Genomic DNA, 16,585 nt, shown 5'->3' on the forward strand with positions numbered 1-16,585 from the left:
CAATACATTTGTATCAGACTAATGGGCAAAAGACATAAACAATTATTTTCCACAAGAGGAAATATGAATAGGCAATAAACATATGAAAAGATGCTTAGCCTCACTGATAATTGGAAATTGCACATTAAAACAATAATGAGATTTCATTACATGTCCATCAGATTGCTAAAAATTAAAAAGACTGGCAGCACAAAGTTTTTTTGGGATGTGGAGTAACAAACTCTTGTCTACTACTGCTGGGTGTAAATTTGTGCAACCATTTTGGCAAAATTTTGGAATCATTTAGCAAATTTGAACTCCTACATATACTGTGATCCAGTAAATCCATTCGCAAAGTATATCCTTAAGAAACTTTCATATATATTTACCAAAGGACATGCACAAAAATGTTCATACCATCATTTTCTGTATTAGCAAAGATAATGGACTTCATCAAAATGTCCTATTGTATATTGGATAAAGAAATTCTGTTAAGCTTATATAATGGACTGCTATTCTGAAATAAAAGTGAACATATTAATACTATTTGCATTAACTAGGGTGAACTTATAATTCAATGTTGGGTGAGAAAAGGAGGTCATAAAGAACATCTATAGTAGGATACCATTTGTAGAAAATGCGTAAAAAGCTGATGATGATAAAATTATAGAGAAAACCTAAGGAGTGATTAAAACAACATTGAGATAGTGGTTATGCTAGGGTGGGTTGGAATCTGTAGGAGAGGGTATGAGGCAGGGGAGGAGTATATAGGGGGCTTCTAAGATGCCAGGGTTGTCTGATTTCCATTTTATTATCTCTGTTTTAACAGTACATATGTGTTTTTAAACCCTCTTTTGTATGATGTATTTTATAGTGAAAAACAAAGCAACAAGCTCAGAGGTGGGGAAGTGACTTGCCCAGAGTAAGAAGTAAGCAAAGACACAGACCACAGTCCTCAGGCTGGTGTCATTTCCTGAAGCATTAATGTTTAACCATTAATTCCTTAACCTTCTTTTGACTGTGGCTCTTTCCCTCCATTTGCACATATGTGTTCATGACTCCCTGGGCCTGTGGTGTCTTCTTCCAATGTGTAGGTCTTCCCCGTTGGACAAGATGCTGAGTTACAAGGCCGTATTTCCAATCAGGACTGTGTATTTTCCTTCAATCTGTCATTAGGTGACAACATTGAAACCAGATGTGTCAGTCATTCTGGTCGTGGTCATGGTCAGCAAAAGGGCCAGTTTGCAAGTCCAGTTTCTTCATAGCAGACTAATGGCAACTATACCAATATTAATAAACATCTATTGAGCACCTACTGTGTTTCAGGCACCATTGTAAGCACTTTTACTTAGTCCTTCCTATAGCCCCTAAGGATACTGTCATCCATCCACATTATTCCTCTGGATCTGGGGTTCATACCCAGCCAGTCTGACTTCAGAGTATTGACTACTCTCCACACATTTAACTATTTATTACATGCCTGCTATATTCAAGTCCATGAAATAAGTAATAAGCAAAACAGACATGGTTTCTGCCTTTACGGAATCCAGTGTGGGAGGCAGGCACTCATCCAAATATAAAATTGCAAATAAGGGTAAGGCTGTAGAGGCAAGAGGTATAGGGAGCTATGATAGCATATGTCGGAGAGCCTATCTGTGTTGGGAATGTCAGAGAGAGCTTCACTAGGATGTAACATTTGAGACGAAAGTGGAGAGGGCATTAGCCAGCCTGGGGATTTCGTTTTTACACTGAAGAAAGTGGTTATAGGGCAGAGGGAGAGCAGGATGGTGCAAGAAGAGGGTACAAGCCTCTAGAACAAGATGGTTAGAGAGAGGTAATGACACATTGTTGTCACAGGAGACCTCGTGTTCACAGACAGCTCCAGAGTTAGCAAGACAAATAAGGGCAGCTGGAGAAACAGCCTATCCCAACCTACCCAAATAGGCTGATAGGATTTAGCATTCCAACACTGGCTTGGGCAGAGACCTATTTATTTGGGGTGAAATGGGAAGACAGGACTGATGTCCTGCCCTTCCAATTTCCCTTCCTGAGCTCAGGGGAGCTTCTTCTAGGATATGGCTTCCTTCTCCTGAGATGCAGGTGGCTGCTTTTGGACCACAGGTAAATTACTTCTTGGCACCTGGCTTTAGGAGCCTGTTAAGCCAAAGAATTCAGCCAGTCTCAGTGTTATCCACACAACTAAGGTTGCGGCAGAGACTCTATCTTTTGTCCTTCTCCCCTTTGATTTTAGTCAGAACCAGGGTCTGCTTATCATTGGTCCACCTCTCCCAAAGTTGCTGTTTCTAACTTTGTCTGTGAATAGGACCAATGCTTGCAAGTGCCATAAACTCAGGTGGAGCTAGCACAAAAAATAGGGGCTTATTAGGGTTTCAGGAAATCCAAAGAGAGTGATGAGGCTGGATCAGAAACAGACTCACATGGTGGAACATAAAGCCAAACCTCCTTTCCAGTGCTGCAACTGTCAGGGAGAATGGGTTCTCTGCCTCATTCCTTTAGTCACGTGTAGTATAGACATGTAGTATAGAGTGCAGGTGGGCCCGCCCACGAGGCAGAAGAAAGCCCGTGTGCAAGAAGAAGGGGATGTCCTACTTTTTGCCATCAACCATGGAAACTTTGACCACTGAAAAAATGTGGTTCAATGAATGTCTAGGCCTGGACAATTAGATTTGTCACTCCTGTCCATCAAGAGAAGCAAGTGCAAAGATGTTGAGAGGAGCTAGAGAGTTGCTAGATGTTGCTTCGTTTATGAGCTGAGTTGGAAATATGAGGCAAAGAGAGAAGCCTTCCTGTTAATACTGGCAAATTGAGTGGGGTCTCAAAATGCCACCTAAACCATTGGGACACTCATGCAGCAGTCCTGGCCCTGTGTCGGGATCTCATTCCATTAAGAGTGTGTTCCTGTTCTGACGTCAGACACGGGCATTGGCTCCTCATTGGTCCATCTCCCCCTACGCTAAGGGGAGACTGACTTCCAATTGGCTGGCCCACTCCCAGTGTTGTCATGGTAGAAGTAAAGGCTTACTGCTCTTTGGTCCAGTTGCTTCTATCTTTGTACAGCAAAATGTAGTAATGCCAGAAACAAACACATTTTTGCATCAGCATTTGCCAGGGGACATAAAGTTACTTTTGCTTTCTTACTACAGCTCTTGAAGAACATGAGCATGCCCTGTAAACACACTTTTCTTTTTTTATTTTTCAAGGTGAGATAATCATGAATGGCATTTTAAGAAAATTCTTGTTAAATACTTTGAGTATCTAGCTTCCGAGATGTGACACGGAGTTGGGAAGAGGATTCCTTCTGTGTCTGCATGGAATCCACGCAGAGTCCCTCCCACCCCCAATAAGTTCTGGACCTCAGCACAGGGTGTTGTAATAACTCCCATTTCTCTGCCTGGTAACTACTGTCCCAGTCTTTGCTTTTATGAGTTTGGCTATTTTAGAGAACTTGTATAAATAAAACCATGCAATATTTGTGTTTCTGTGACCGGCTTATTTCTCTTGGCATCATATCCTCAAGGTTCATCCATAGAATTCAGTTTTCTTACTCTGTAGACCAGCTTCTATGCACTGCACTGCCTTGCTCCTCTGTTCTTAGCCAGCCCTGGTTCAGTAAGACTTTACATTTTGACTCATGGTTATTTCTCAGCTAATTCTCAAACTGCCAGCTTTCTACCTGGTTGAAACTGTTGGACATGGCAATCATGACTTTCCCAGACATATACTCTTCCAAAGTAGCCTCTTTTACTCAGGCTCCTGCTCAGAGGGAGGGTGTTTAAGTGCCCTGTGTATAAGAACATGGTGCCCCTTTGCTGAAATTTCCCTATACACTTTGTTTGGCACTTACGTGCATTGGCCCACACAACCTGTACCATCTTGTGCGATAGGTCTTGGTTCTGTAATTCTTTGATTCTAAGACACATTGTCCATTTATTTACTTTTTTTGGGAGGTGAGGGACACTATCACATCAAATATCTAAATCAATCGTAATGCATAGCCCAGTTTCAGAATGCTGAAGTGTGAAAAAAAAACACAGGATAATTTTTACTTAATAATAAGGTATTAGAGACTCAGGGAGATTAAGTCATGTGCCCATGCTCAAACAGTAAGTGGTGGAGCTGGGATTTCTAAAATTCCTGGTGGTGGGGCACCTGGGTAGTTCAGACGGTTAAGCCTCTGCCTTCAGCTCAGGTCATGGTCTCAGGGTCCTGGGATCAAGTCCTGCATGGGGCTCCCTGCTCAGTGGGGAGTCTGCTTCTGCCTCTCTCTGTCCCTCCCCCTTGCTCCTGCTCTTTCTCTCTCTCAAATAAATAAATGAAATCTTTTATTTATTTATTTAAAAGATTTTGTTTATTCATGAGCGACACAGAGGAGAGGCAGAGGCAAAAGCAGAGGGAGAAGCAGGCTCCACAGAGGGAGCCTGATGTGGGACTCGATCCTGGGACTCCAGGATCACGCCCTGAGCTGAAGACAGCGCTAAACCGCTGAGCCACCCAGGCGTCCCTTAAATGAAATATTTTAAAAAATAAAATTAAATTCATGGTGGGGAGAGGTGTCCCTGTCCTTTCTCTTCTCCTTCCTCCTGTACCCACTTGCAGCTGGAGCCGCAGCCTGGTTCGGGTATGTGCATCTGATCTCCTGCTGTTCCAAGTACTGTCTTCCTCTCAGGAATGAAGTATTGGTGTTGAGGGAGACTGTAGTGCCTGGGGCTGCAGAACTGGGAAGTCTGAAAGGGTCAGAGCCATGACAGGCTGGAGCCTTGGACAAGCTGATGTTTAGGGGAGCAGACAGTTTGAGGATGGGTATATAAATGGGGCAGACCAGCTGAGAAGGTAAGATAGGGATACTAGCCACTATGATGTTCTCACTCTCCTTCCTCCAGGAGGATTCTGGAACATTCTCCTGAAAAAAAATAACCTTTATTTGCCAGGTGCTTTGCTTATTAGCATTTACACCTCATGATCTCATGTCACCTTCATGACAACCCTTTGGCCAGTTCTAGTCTCACCCCATTTTAGAGTGAGAACATGGGTTCAGAAAAGTGACTTGCCTCAGTCCCACAACTGGAAAGTGGCTGAACTGGATTGGGATCCAATGTGGCCTCTATCCAGAGCTGGGCTTCTCTACACCATCTTACTTTGAGATCACTAGAAACAATAACACCAAACAAACAAAAAACCCCGAACCACCCTCTTATTCATGCTGGTTTGCATGAGTGTCTGATCCTTGGCACTAGGCAATTACAACTGGAACAGAAGTTTTCACAGAGGATTTTGTTTTCCCTTCTGGGTTTATTCTGTTTGACTACGATATCAGTGACAACATCTGCTTTCTGTTTTTACAGATTCTTTTTTTTTTTTTTTTTCAAAGCATGCATTTGAAGTATGAGTATTTGGTTTTTTGGACTGAGTGAATGAATATGTTTTATTTCTCTGAGAATCCACATTTCTTAGGCATGTGGATTGAACTGAACTGTCTGGATTGTTTTTTCATCTGAACAGTCCATGCCCCAAACGCAGCTTCTTACCACTCCTTCTCTATCCCCCTTGATGGTTGAATCCATTTGAACAGGCTTTTACACTTGCCATATGATTTATTTACTAACTCAGGTGCTCATTCAGCAACTGAGCATTTACTGAGCACCTATTCTTTACTAGACGTTGTGCTGCAGCCAGAGAGCTCCACTGACACGCCCCTGCTTTAAGAACCTCACAGGTTGGGGTGTGGAGAGAGAAGTAGGAGGGAATAAGGTTACTGAGGACCCCACAGCATCACAAGTGCTATCACAGAGGTAAGTACAGTGATGACAAGAGCAGTGTGTGCGTCAGACTGGGGTTTTATCAAAGCTTCCCGATTGGTTGGCTGTGATGTTGAAGGACAGGTGAGTGTTAGCTACATAGAGAATGGGTGGAGAGGTGGGGAGCATGTGAAGCAGAGACAATAGCAAGTATCAAAGTCAGGAGGAAAGTTAGGAGAACTGCAACTCACCTGGTGTTGGGAAGGCACAGGTGAGAGTGATATGGACAGAGTGACAGGGATCAGGCTAGAGAGGCCGTCAGGGGACAGACTGAGCCTCCGTACAGCCTTATTAATGAAAGCCTTCCTTAATAACAGGTGAAGGAATTCCATGGAAGGGTTGAAGTGGGGGAGTGTTGCAGCCAGGCTGCTTTCCTGTGGTGGCAGTGGAGTGAGTGGGGTGTAGTGGCAATTTTCGCTGTCAGAAAATCCAGTTGGGAGGCAGTTGCTCTAATCCAAGAGAACAGTGGCAGTACAGATGGAGGAGAAAAAAAACCAACAGATTTGAGAGCTGTTAGGGAGGTAAAATAGGCTGAGCTTCTTGACAGAGTGGAGCAGTGGGTGAAGGAGAGGGGGGCATCCTTCCTTCCTAGGTCGTTTGGTTGGGTGACTATGTTGGTGGCACTGGCACCATTTAGCAAGATGGCGTTGGAAGTGGTGGAGCAGGTATGGGGTCTGGACTGGGATTGGAGAAACAAGTTCAGATTTGAATATGCCACAATAGATATGTCTGTGGGACATGTAGGGGAATGATGGGCATTGGCAGGAGAACACCAGAGAGGGGCAGAACAAGAGAGACCAGTGCTCAGCATCCTACAGCTGCCCTGGGAATGGGATGTGAGGATGGGGTAAGGAAAACTCTTTTGCTTACCTCAGGCATCCTGGATCTTTTCTTACAAGGTTTCTACTTGGAAAATTTCCTGTCTGTCTTGGGGGGTATGCAGTCAAATTGCAATGTCAGTGCACCCAGCATTGATAGTTTCCCTGGAGAGATGCATCTTCCCACCCATTTGGATATAGCATGTTGGGGCTAATATGGAGGATTCTGCTTCCTTGCAGTTCATTGATACATTCCTTGCATTTGGTATCCATCGTCCTCTGGCCATCACCAAGTCAACGGGATTCTAATATTCCTTTCCCTGATCCAACCAAAGCTCTTTGTAAATTGGACTCAGCAGGAGTAAGTCCAGTGACCTCATAAATAGTGGAAATGATTGCAAATCAGAATTCATATATGTTCCCAACTCAGTGGGTATCCTTCTCCCCCACAAAGGAAGCAATCATTGCTTTCAAATTTCTGTTTGCCCTTTCACTCAGCTATGTTGGAAGAAAATATATATAGAGATTTTGCTGTATAAGCCTGAAAAGTCCACTTCCTCCAACCTGAAAAAATAAGAGTCCTATGCCTGGCCCTGTGTAGTCAGGTGTTTGCACTTGGAGAATCACCCAGAAGTGTGAGGCTCTGGCTGGGGGCTCATAGAAAAGGTCTTCCATAAGCATCAGGGAAAATACTTCGTACTGAAAGAAATACTTAAAAACATGGTGGCAGAGACTGCTAATGTGTGACCAACATCAGTCTTTTCCCCTCTCTTCATGGCACGTGGAGGAGGAAGGGCTTCAGGGACTCATTTTGGCCGTTGGAGCATGAGCAGAAGCAATTATACCCTTTCTAGTCTTGGCCCTTCATGAGATCTTACACTTTCTTTCTTGTCTGTTTTCTGGCTTTTGTGGTGATCCAGTGGAGGACTCTGAGATGATGGAGCAAATATATGGAAGGAGGTTGAGTCTCTGAATGACTGTATGGAGCAGAGTTCTGTCTACTGGCCTGCATTAAACTATGACTTGAATAGGAAATAAACCTCTCTGTGTCTAAACAGTAGGATTTGGATGGGGTTTGTCCGATGTGGGAATTTGGTTGTCTTTTCTGCTATTTCTTCTCTGAGTTCTGTTTTTTGGAGCCCTGCTTGGATTTGTATGGAAAAGACTGCTTTCTCATACCTCTTTCCTTGTCTGGCACTCTCCTTGCTTTTCCCTATAGAGATATATGAATCGAATAACTTGTGGTTCTGATGCATAAAAGGTACATAAGAGAGAGAGAGACAGAGACAGAGAAAGAGAGAGAGAGAGAGAGAGAGAGAGAGAGAGAGAGAGAGAAAACGTGTCCTCACGCGCACAAGGGATTGCTTGAGGAGAGAGCAGGGATAGTCCTGGATTCCCATCCTGCCTGTAGAGTCTGTTATCTGATAAATCACTTAATTTTGTCGAATCTCAGTTCCTTCACTTGTGAAATGGGCTTGTACGAATAAGGAGAATTGCTGTGAGCGTTTGATGAGATAATGTATATGAAAGCACTTTATAAACTGTAAAGCTCAATATGCCTGTGGGTGATGATTGGGGAGGTAGGAGGATGTTGACACTTGGCTGAGCGATACTTCACTGTGATTGTTCTCTTTTCGCCTGCCATTCTGGGCACCCACATTCTTTAAGTGGAAGCATCCATGTTGAACCCCAGTTCTTTCATGTTGCACTGCTCGAAATAATCCTTGAAGAGCATTTATAGAAAGTTAAGGTTAATTTTGCTCACTCTCAATGCTTTTTTTCCCTCTTCTTTCAGTTGTTGCTAGATTTATGGAAGGAGAATTCATAGAGCAGAGTTAATAAGTCAATTAAATTTCATTTGGTTTACAAAAAAAACTCCCCATTCTAAAACTGCCCAAGAAACAAAACTACATCTATTCACACAAATTGCAACGCTTTTTCTCTGGATAAACAATTTCTTTTTGTGTTTTATTGTTTTTATGTCCTAAAAGGACAGAGAGATTCACCCGTCTTGGAGTTTCCATAATTTAAGAACAATCATTTGCTTTTTCTAATTTGTCCTAATGAGCCCACATTTTTTCTTTATCAGACCCATTTTCTCTGGCAAAAGGTCATCACAGGCAATCATCCATGTCTGCTGGGTATAAATTGTTTTCATAACAATTTTCATTTGCCTTGGAAAATGCGCCAGGCTGAAAACATGGCCACTTTTTATCTATGATAGCATGCATCATGTTTCTTCCCATTTGCTTTGGAATATCAACCCTCAGAAGAATAACAAGCCATGGAGTTGGGAATGTGAGCTGGTGATGTGGACTGACAACACTCCGTCCCTGCTTTCTAGACCTGCACACCTGTTCCATCTCTTCTTTCTGGCTCACTTTGGGATCCAGATCCCCTTTTCACTTCCTCTACCTCCTCGGTGTGTTTTCTGGCTGCCTTGGCCTAGTCGGGCCTTGATTCCCCTTCATTCTGTGTCCCAAAGCTGAAGGCTGATCAAGCCCACTCTCACTCCCAGTCTCAGCTCCTAGAAGTGTCCTGGGCTGAGGCTGGGAGTCTGTGATAATCAGAGGAAGGGAGGATTTTAAAAAACATTTTATATTTCATTTTAATTCTCCAAAAGCTCCAGCATGTGTTCTGTTGATTCCTTCACTCATTCATGTGACTAAAATTACTGAGCATCTACTCTGTTCCAGGAACTGGGCATAAAGATTACATACATTCCTGCAAACTCTATGCTTTTGATCCATTGATGGAGATAGGCAATGGCATGAGAAATTATATTGCCATTGTGGGAAGCACAGAGACACTGGGGGAACAGGGTGTCTGGATGAGTTTCTGCTCAGATTCAAGGCAAACAGACACAATGTGCTAAAGGAGGGGCTCAACCAGCACTGTCCAAGAGAAATATAATTTGAGTCACCAATGTAATTTAAAATTTTTTACTTAAAAAATTATATGGTAAAATTGACGACTTTTTTCTTTTCCTCCTGCAGTGTTCAGTTCTAAGAATTTTAACACATGGAATATACTCAGGTACCCACCACCACAGAATATAGAACAGTCTTGTCTTCCAAAAAAACTCCTCTGGGCATTCCTTTGTCATCACATCCTTTCCCACCTATAATCTCTAGCAACCACTCATCTGTTTTCCACCACTATAGTTGATCTTTTTTTTTTTTTTTTAATTTATTTATTTATTCACGAGAGACACAGACAGTAAGGCAGAGAACAGGCAGAGGGAGAAGCAGGCTCCATGCAGGGAGCCTGATGTGGGACTCGATCCAAGGTCTCCAGGATCATGTCCTGGGCTAAAGGTGGTGCTAAACCGCTGAGCCACCCGGGATGCTCCTATAGTTGGTCTTTATAGGAATGTTCAATAAAATGGAATCATATAGTATGTGAGCTTTTGTGATTGGCTTCTTTCACTCAATGAATCTTTAAGATTCATCTAAGTTGTTTATTAATATTTCCTTCCTTTTTTGCTGTAAGTAGTTTTCCATGATATGGATATAGTACAGTTTCTTTATCCATTCACCTCCTGGGGAAGATTTGAGTTGCCTCCAGCCCTGGGCTATCACAGACAGAGCTGCTGTCAGTCTTTTCCAGCTGCCATGACAAAGTACCATAGACCAAGTGGTTTATAAACCATAGAAAGTTATTTCTCACAGTGGCGGAGAGGGAGAACTCTCTGGGATCCCTTTTGTAAGGGCACTAATCCAATTCATGAGGGCTCAACTAGCATGAGTGACTCACCTCTCAGAGGTCCCACCTCTTAATACCATCACACTGGGAATAAGATTTCAATATAAAATATTCATGGGGTAGGGAACAAAAATTCAGTCCATAAAAGCTGCTATGAACACTTATATAGACTTTCGTATAAATGTACATTTTAATTTCTCTAGGGTAAACACCCCGGGGTAGGATCTCCGGGGTATTATGGGAAGTGTATAATTAACTTTGAAAGAAACTGCCAAACCTTTCCCAGAGTGCCTTCCATTTTGCATTCCCAGTCGCAATGAGAATTTCACTAATTCCTCATCCTCACCAGCACTTGGTGTTGTCAATATTTTTAATTGTATCTATTCTAATGGATGCTAAGGGATATCTATTTTAATTTGCATTTCCTTAATGCCTAGGGATTGAACATCTTTTCATGTGCTTATTTGACCTCCTTATATCCTCTTTGGTAAAGTGTCTGCTCAAGTCCTTTGGATGTTTCTTATTGAGTTTTGAGAATTCTTTTTTTTTAAAGATTTAATTTATTTATTCATGAAAGACAGAGAGAGGCAGAGACATAGGCAGAAGCAGGCTCCATGCAGAGAGCCTGATGTGGTACTGGATCCCAGGAGCCCGGGATCATGACCTGAGCCGAAGGTAGACGCACTCAACCATTGAGCCACCGAGGTGCCCCGCATTTTGAGAATTCTTATGTTCTGGATACAAATCTCATGTCTGTTACGTGGTTGGAAAGTATTTCTTCCCAGTCCGTAGCTCGCCTTTTAATTCTCCTGTTCGTGTCTTTGGTAGAGTAAAAGTTTACAATTTTTATGAAGTTCCAATTTATCATTTTTTTCTTTTATGAATTATGCTTTGGTATCATTTCTAAGAGCTCTAAGTGTTTTAAATTTTCTAGCAACCATCTAAAGAAAAAAGTCAAAGGAATGAGGCAAGATAAATTCTAATAATATATGATATATGTCCCAATATTTCCAAAATGCTGTAATTTCAGCATGTAATCATTTAAAAAATTAAGATGTTTCACATTTTTGGGGTACTTAGTCTTCAAAATCCATTGTGTGCTTCATACTTACAAGCCATCTCCACCTGACTATCCACATTTCAAGTGCTCAACAGCCACATGGGTTAGTGGCTACTGCATTGGAGGGTGTCAAGCCAGACCATGTGACAAGTTTTTGAAAGGTGATGGTTGACAACTCTTAAAGTCCTCCCCTACACTGAGGGTATAAAAAGAAGAGGAATCAGAGATTTGGAGCTGGTCTTCGGGGAGGATTTCTTCAGGGAAATCTGTGCTGTGAATTCTAGCCTCCTTCCCTTCCATGGGGAGGGGGGTGGGATCTGCTACTTCTTAATCCTAAACCAGCTGAGAGGGACCATGAGGAGGAAAGCAGGATGTGGGGGCTCAAGCTTTGGAAAGGAAATGGTGCTGTGCTGTGGGTCCCAGGGGAAGGGCTGTGGGATACCTGTCTTCTTGTCTCAAGTCTTGAGAAAGGGCTTGAATGGGTCACTTGGAGAGCTCATTATACATCCCCTCCAATTTGAGGGACACAGCTGGTGTATGATTTATACCTAAGAAACCTACAGGTCAAGGATACTGATTGAAGCAGCCTAGAAGTTGCTGTACTCCCATCTATTTGGGGTCAAGAATGCAAGAGTGTAGCCCAGAATGAGTCAGACAGAAAGCCAGTGTGAGATCCTATGCAGGACCTTGGCCATCAGACCTCAGCAGAGAGAAGCTACAGGTGTCATCCAAGGCCTCAGGACTAACGCAGGGCAAGCCATGGGCCTAGGCAGAGATACATTTGCCCTGATTAAGAAGACTGCAGCTGTGAGAGAGCAGAGTCTCCAAAGGACCCACGAGAGAAAAGAAGTCAGTTGTGGGCGTCTGCGAAGTTCAGAGAACAGCAATGCTAGATCTCCATGTAACAGTCAAAACAGAACTTTCAGGCTCCCCTTCCCTCTTCCTCCTCTTTGCCTTCCATCCATGGAGATGTCAGAAAGGTGGATGGCAAATGGGAGAGGAGGAGTAGAAGCGTAGGTGAGGAACAAGAAGACATCCACCATGTCTCTCTCCTCTGACTGCAGGCGCCCCACCTGTAAGTAGTCTGGAGTGGGCAGAGTGGAAAAGCCTCGATTTTAAATCAGATCTAGGAGTTTGATTATTATATGAGGCAGGATGTTTAAATTACTTAAATTATCCTGTGACTTAAAAGACAGTTTATGCTTCTCACCTGTTTGATGTCTCATAACTAATCTCCTGCTGCTAGACTCCCTTTTGCCCCCTTCCTGCCCACTGATGTGGAGGTAGCCTATTGAATTTCAGCTCGATCATGTCACACCTATTCTCACAAACCCTTCATGTGCAAACCTGTCAAGGCTTTCCATGAGGGTAGAAGATAATATTCCCTCTACTCCGTCCACAGGCGTCATCGTGGTGGTCATGGTGGGGATCGTGGTGGTCATGTGGCAGAGAACACATTTGTCTCAGGTGCTCCTGGGGCCCTTGACCACAAGGTACAGGTATAGTTTAGTTTGCTTGCAGTGGGGAAAATCAAGCCCAATGTTAAATGAAATTGATCAGTTGGAAATGTTGATACATCATTAGGTTGAGAAAAATAAGCCAATCAGTCATCAGATGTGTTTGATGGAAAATGTAAGAGACTAGATTGGGTGATTTATTAATTCAAGAATTATTTGCTGAGCCAAGCACCATGCTAAGGAGCTGGGCATACAACAATAGAGTAGTCACAGCCCTTGCCCTCATGCAGTTTTCAGTTTCTTACCTAGGATTTTTGCAAGAAATTGTCACTACAGTGTGTGAGGATTGTTACGATAGAGGAAGTCCCAGGTGCTTTGGATGGCCATGACAGAGACAGTGTCTAAAGCCTTACCAGTTTGAATTTCCATCATTTGGGGATCAAATCTGCAAGCATATAGAGATGTAGAAGGGAAATGCATATTGGAGAAGCTCCCAAGAGAAATAGAAGGATATAGCATTACTGAGTAGGAACATAATTAGGAGGGCAGTGGCAAGAAACGATCCCCAAGGATAGATGGGGAAACAGGATGATGCTCATCAATCATGGGGGAAAAAAGGCATCAAAGAATGATCATTTATTGATTCCCTGCAGTGGGAATAAAACAGTCATATCTTGCAGATAATGATTAACAGTGGGTATTAGTGTGATGCAGCCCTTCAGTGGTGGAGGTGATGAGGCACCTCTTTGATTTCCAAAGGCTTGGAGTATAACTGATTGGCCATCCACTGCTGAGCTCTGAAGTCCTTCATGTGCTTGCCTGAAGGCCACACTTCTTATGCTTATCCCCGGCCGATAACAGAGCGAGGTGGGGCTACTAAAACAGACTTGGTCTGAGGAGATCCGGGGCCCTTCTGATGGGTGACTTCCCACTTTCTTCTGTAGCTTCTCCCCCTAATGAGTTTTTGCACATCTAATCTCAGAGGATCCAGACTAGCATACCTTCCCAAGAGTATTCCAGAAGAAATGAATAGATGTTTCTTGAAGCATATTTTTATCCAGAAACCATCAGTGCTGTCAGGGTAGGTGCAGCAGTGGGGGCGGCAACCAGGCCGGGCTATGTGGCCACATGGCATGGCATTACACATGCACCTGGTTCAAAGTTTGGTCTTCCACTTTGGGGTGGGGGACCTGGGGCAAGTTACTTAATTTTTACTACTCTCTGTATCCTCATCTGTAGAATGGGATACTCATTTTTCCCTCACACGCTTTTATTTGGTGGGATAGATCAAGGTAATGCATGTAAAGTCTTACCACAGTACCTGGCACAGAGTTGGGCTTGCTGCTAAGGGCTTTATCTCCTTTCTCCTTCATCCTTGCCCGAGTGCATCATTCCTCTTTCATTTAGGGCCCCTTGATGCACCACCCTTTAATACAGCTTCATGAAGGCCCTACTTCTCCAAGAAGCCCTTACTACCAAAGTCTTAGGATTGAGATCTTTTGCTTCTTCTGACCTGCTGTTGGTGTCCCTTTCTTGGTTCTGATTGCACTGGACCCTGTATGGTTTACAGGGGATCTCTTCCACGTCCTCTTTATAGGAACTCCTCCTTCTCCATCCTTGTGGTTTTCGTGGGAGCCATGTTGGTGCTCTGCAATTCTATCTCCTGGATACAGTTGGTTGTTCTGTGGCATCTGAAATGAGCCATTGATACCTTCCCTAGGAATTTTAGACTCAAGAATGTCAGATTTGTTTCGGGAGGCAACTAAGGTCATCACATCTCAAGCTCGGAGGCTACTGGCAGCCCAGCCATGTGTTCCATTGGACGGAAGGAGAGAGCCTGGCCACAAGGAGCTGCCACACCTGAAAGGGAAAGAGGAAGGACAGGGAGAGGTCTGGCAGCATTGAAGTTCTTGGTTCTGGTTTTTCCATAGGTTCTGAGAGACACCCCATCATAACCAATACCCTTCTTGCATAAGCTAGTTTGAGTAGAGTATCTGTCACTTGCAGCCCAAAGAGTTCTGAGTAACGAAGGTGTTATTTTGTTCTATGTTTCTACCCTGCCTTCCCGCCTTGACTATGAACCTCTCAGGGGCAGAGACCATTTCTTTCTCTCTGCTTCTGCCCCCAGAGCCCAGAATAGTGCCTGGCCCCTCCCTGCAGCTGCTCCAGACAGATGTGCAGTTGACAACAAGGCTAAATGAAATATTATGCTCATGGAAGCTTTCTATATAATCTGTGCATGATGTCACACGACCACTTTAAATCTATGCCCAAAATTCAGGCTTAAATGTGCTAAAAATGTTTGGTGGCAAGGACTGTGGGCCCTTTTGGAAAAGAGCTCCTGGCAGGTATTTTGTAAGAGGCATGGAAGAGTTTCAAGTTGATGGGTGTTGCTAGGAGAAACACCACCCGAGATGAACCTATGTCACCATGCACCCCACCCCCGGCTCCCCTGCTCCTCTTCCTTCCCTTGTTCCGCCAGGCGACCTATTTAAAAATGCAAACATGAGGATACTGCAGCTACAACCAGCCTGTCTGTGGTTGTAGATGCACAGAAAGTTGGTTGGATTTGCTCTCAAGGCTCTTTGCACACATGATTCCATTTGAGTCCTGATTAAGGTGGAAAATCCACAAGGACAGAAATTTTTGTATTTCATGTACAACCTACACCAGGCTGGCCTTCTCAGTAAACATCAAGCAGGGTTCCTCTTCTGAGTTCTGCAACATGAGCAGGGCTAGGACTTGGGTAAGATGAAGACATTCACCTAGATGCAAAATGTAAGGGGGTACTGAAAAACTCGCCATTGAGATAAGTAACATTTCAATACAGTATTTTAAAAGGTCATTATTAATTTAAAAAGTCTGTGATAAGATTTTAGCATTTTACTTAAAGATGGGCTCTGTTGATGGGGTCAGGATTAGGGTGAGTTGCATGGGATGAAAGGGCAAGTGTGGGGTTGACCTTGAATGGAAGGTCCAAGGATAGAAGACACTCCTCTGAGTTCACCACAAGCCATCTGTCTTTCTCCTTGGCTTATAGATGACTGTGTGTTTCATTCTCCTTTGCGGTTAGGTACAGCCATGTGACTAAATTCTTGTGGAAAATCAGTAGAATTAATGTGAGTCACTCCAGGCCTGGCCATGGAGAACTCCAGCATTCGATTCTTCATGCTCTTCCAGCTTGATACCCATGAGCATGGGGACCTCAGAAGCCAAGGGTTGAACATGACAGAGTCACCAGACAAAATAACTAGGAAATGAAGTCAGTAGTGAAGGAGAGCCCACCGGTCAGATCAAGGCATCCTTTCTGGACCTTAAGAGAATTAAAAAAAAAAAAAACAACTTATATTCTGTTAATCCACTGAGATCTGGGAGATTTTATTCTTTCCAGCAGCTAGCATTACCTTAACTGATAAATAATTTGGTACCAGAAGTGGGATATTGCTGCTACAAAAACCTAAAATATAGGACATTGCCTTGGTGGTCAGGTGGCATGCAGTGAGGAAACTGATCTTGGAGGCTGGAAATATGGACACCCATGATGTACAGGTGCAAAGCTTTTGGTACAGTTGTCACCTGTGATAAATGAGAAGGCAGGCTATGTGCCTACTGGGCCTGTGGCTCTAAGGGACTCAGTTGGAAAGAGTCTGATAACAGGCTGGATTTTACTGTCTGCTTCTGGCAATAGATTACAAGAAAGAGATGAGCTCAAGAGAGATGTGGCTGAGTAGCCTTAAAATAGCTCCCATG

The 16,585-nt window shown here is 43.5% G+C and overlaps 1 long non-coding RNA gene across 14 annotated transcripts in view; it reads left to right on the plus strand.

Moving 5' to 3' along the window:
* Nucleotides 1-16,585, plus strand: part of LOC140602401 (uncharacterized) — a 93,669-nt gene that overhangs the window by 53,407 nt on the left and 23,677 nt on the right. For 8 of the 14 annotated variants that reach the window (XR_012005355.1, XR_012005358.1, XR_012005354.1 and 5 more), the window contains one exon: nucleotides 5,656-5,789. The exons of the other annotated variants lie outside the window; for them this stretch is intronic. This is a non-coding gene — a long non-coding RNA (uncharacterized lncRNA). The remainder of the gene's footprint in view (nucleotides 1-5,655; nucleotides 5,790-16,585) is intronic. 14 annotated transcript variants of the gene reach the window in all.

This window comes from Canis lupus, chromosome 13, assembly GCF_048164855.1.
Source record: "Canis lupus baileyi chromosome 13, mCanLup2.hap1, whole genome shotgun sequence".
Taxonomy (NCBI): domain Eukaryota; kingdom Metazoa; phylum Chordata; class Mammalia; order Carnivora; family Canidae; genus Canis; species Canis lupus.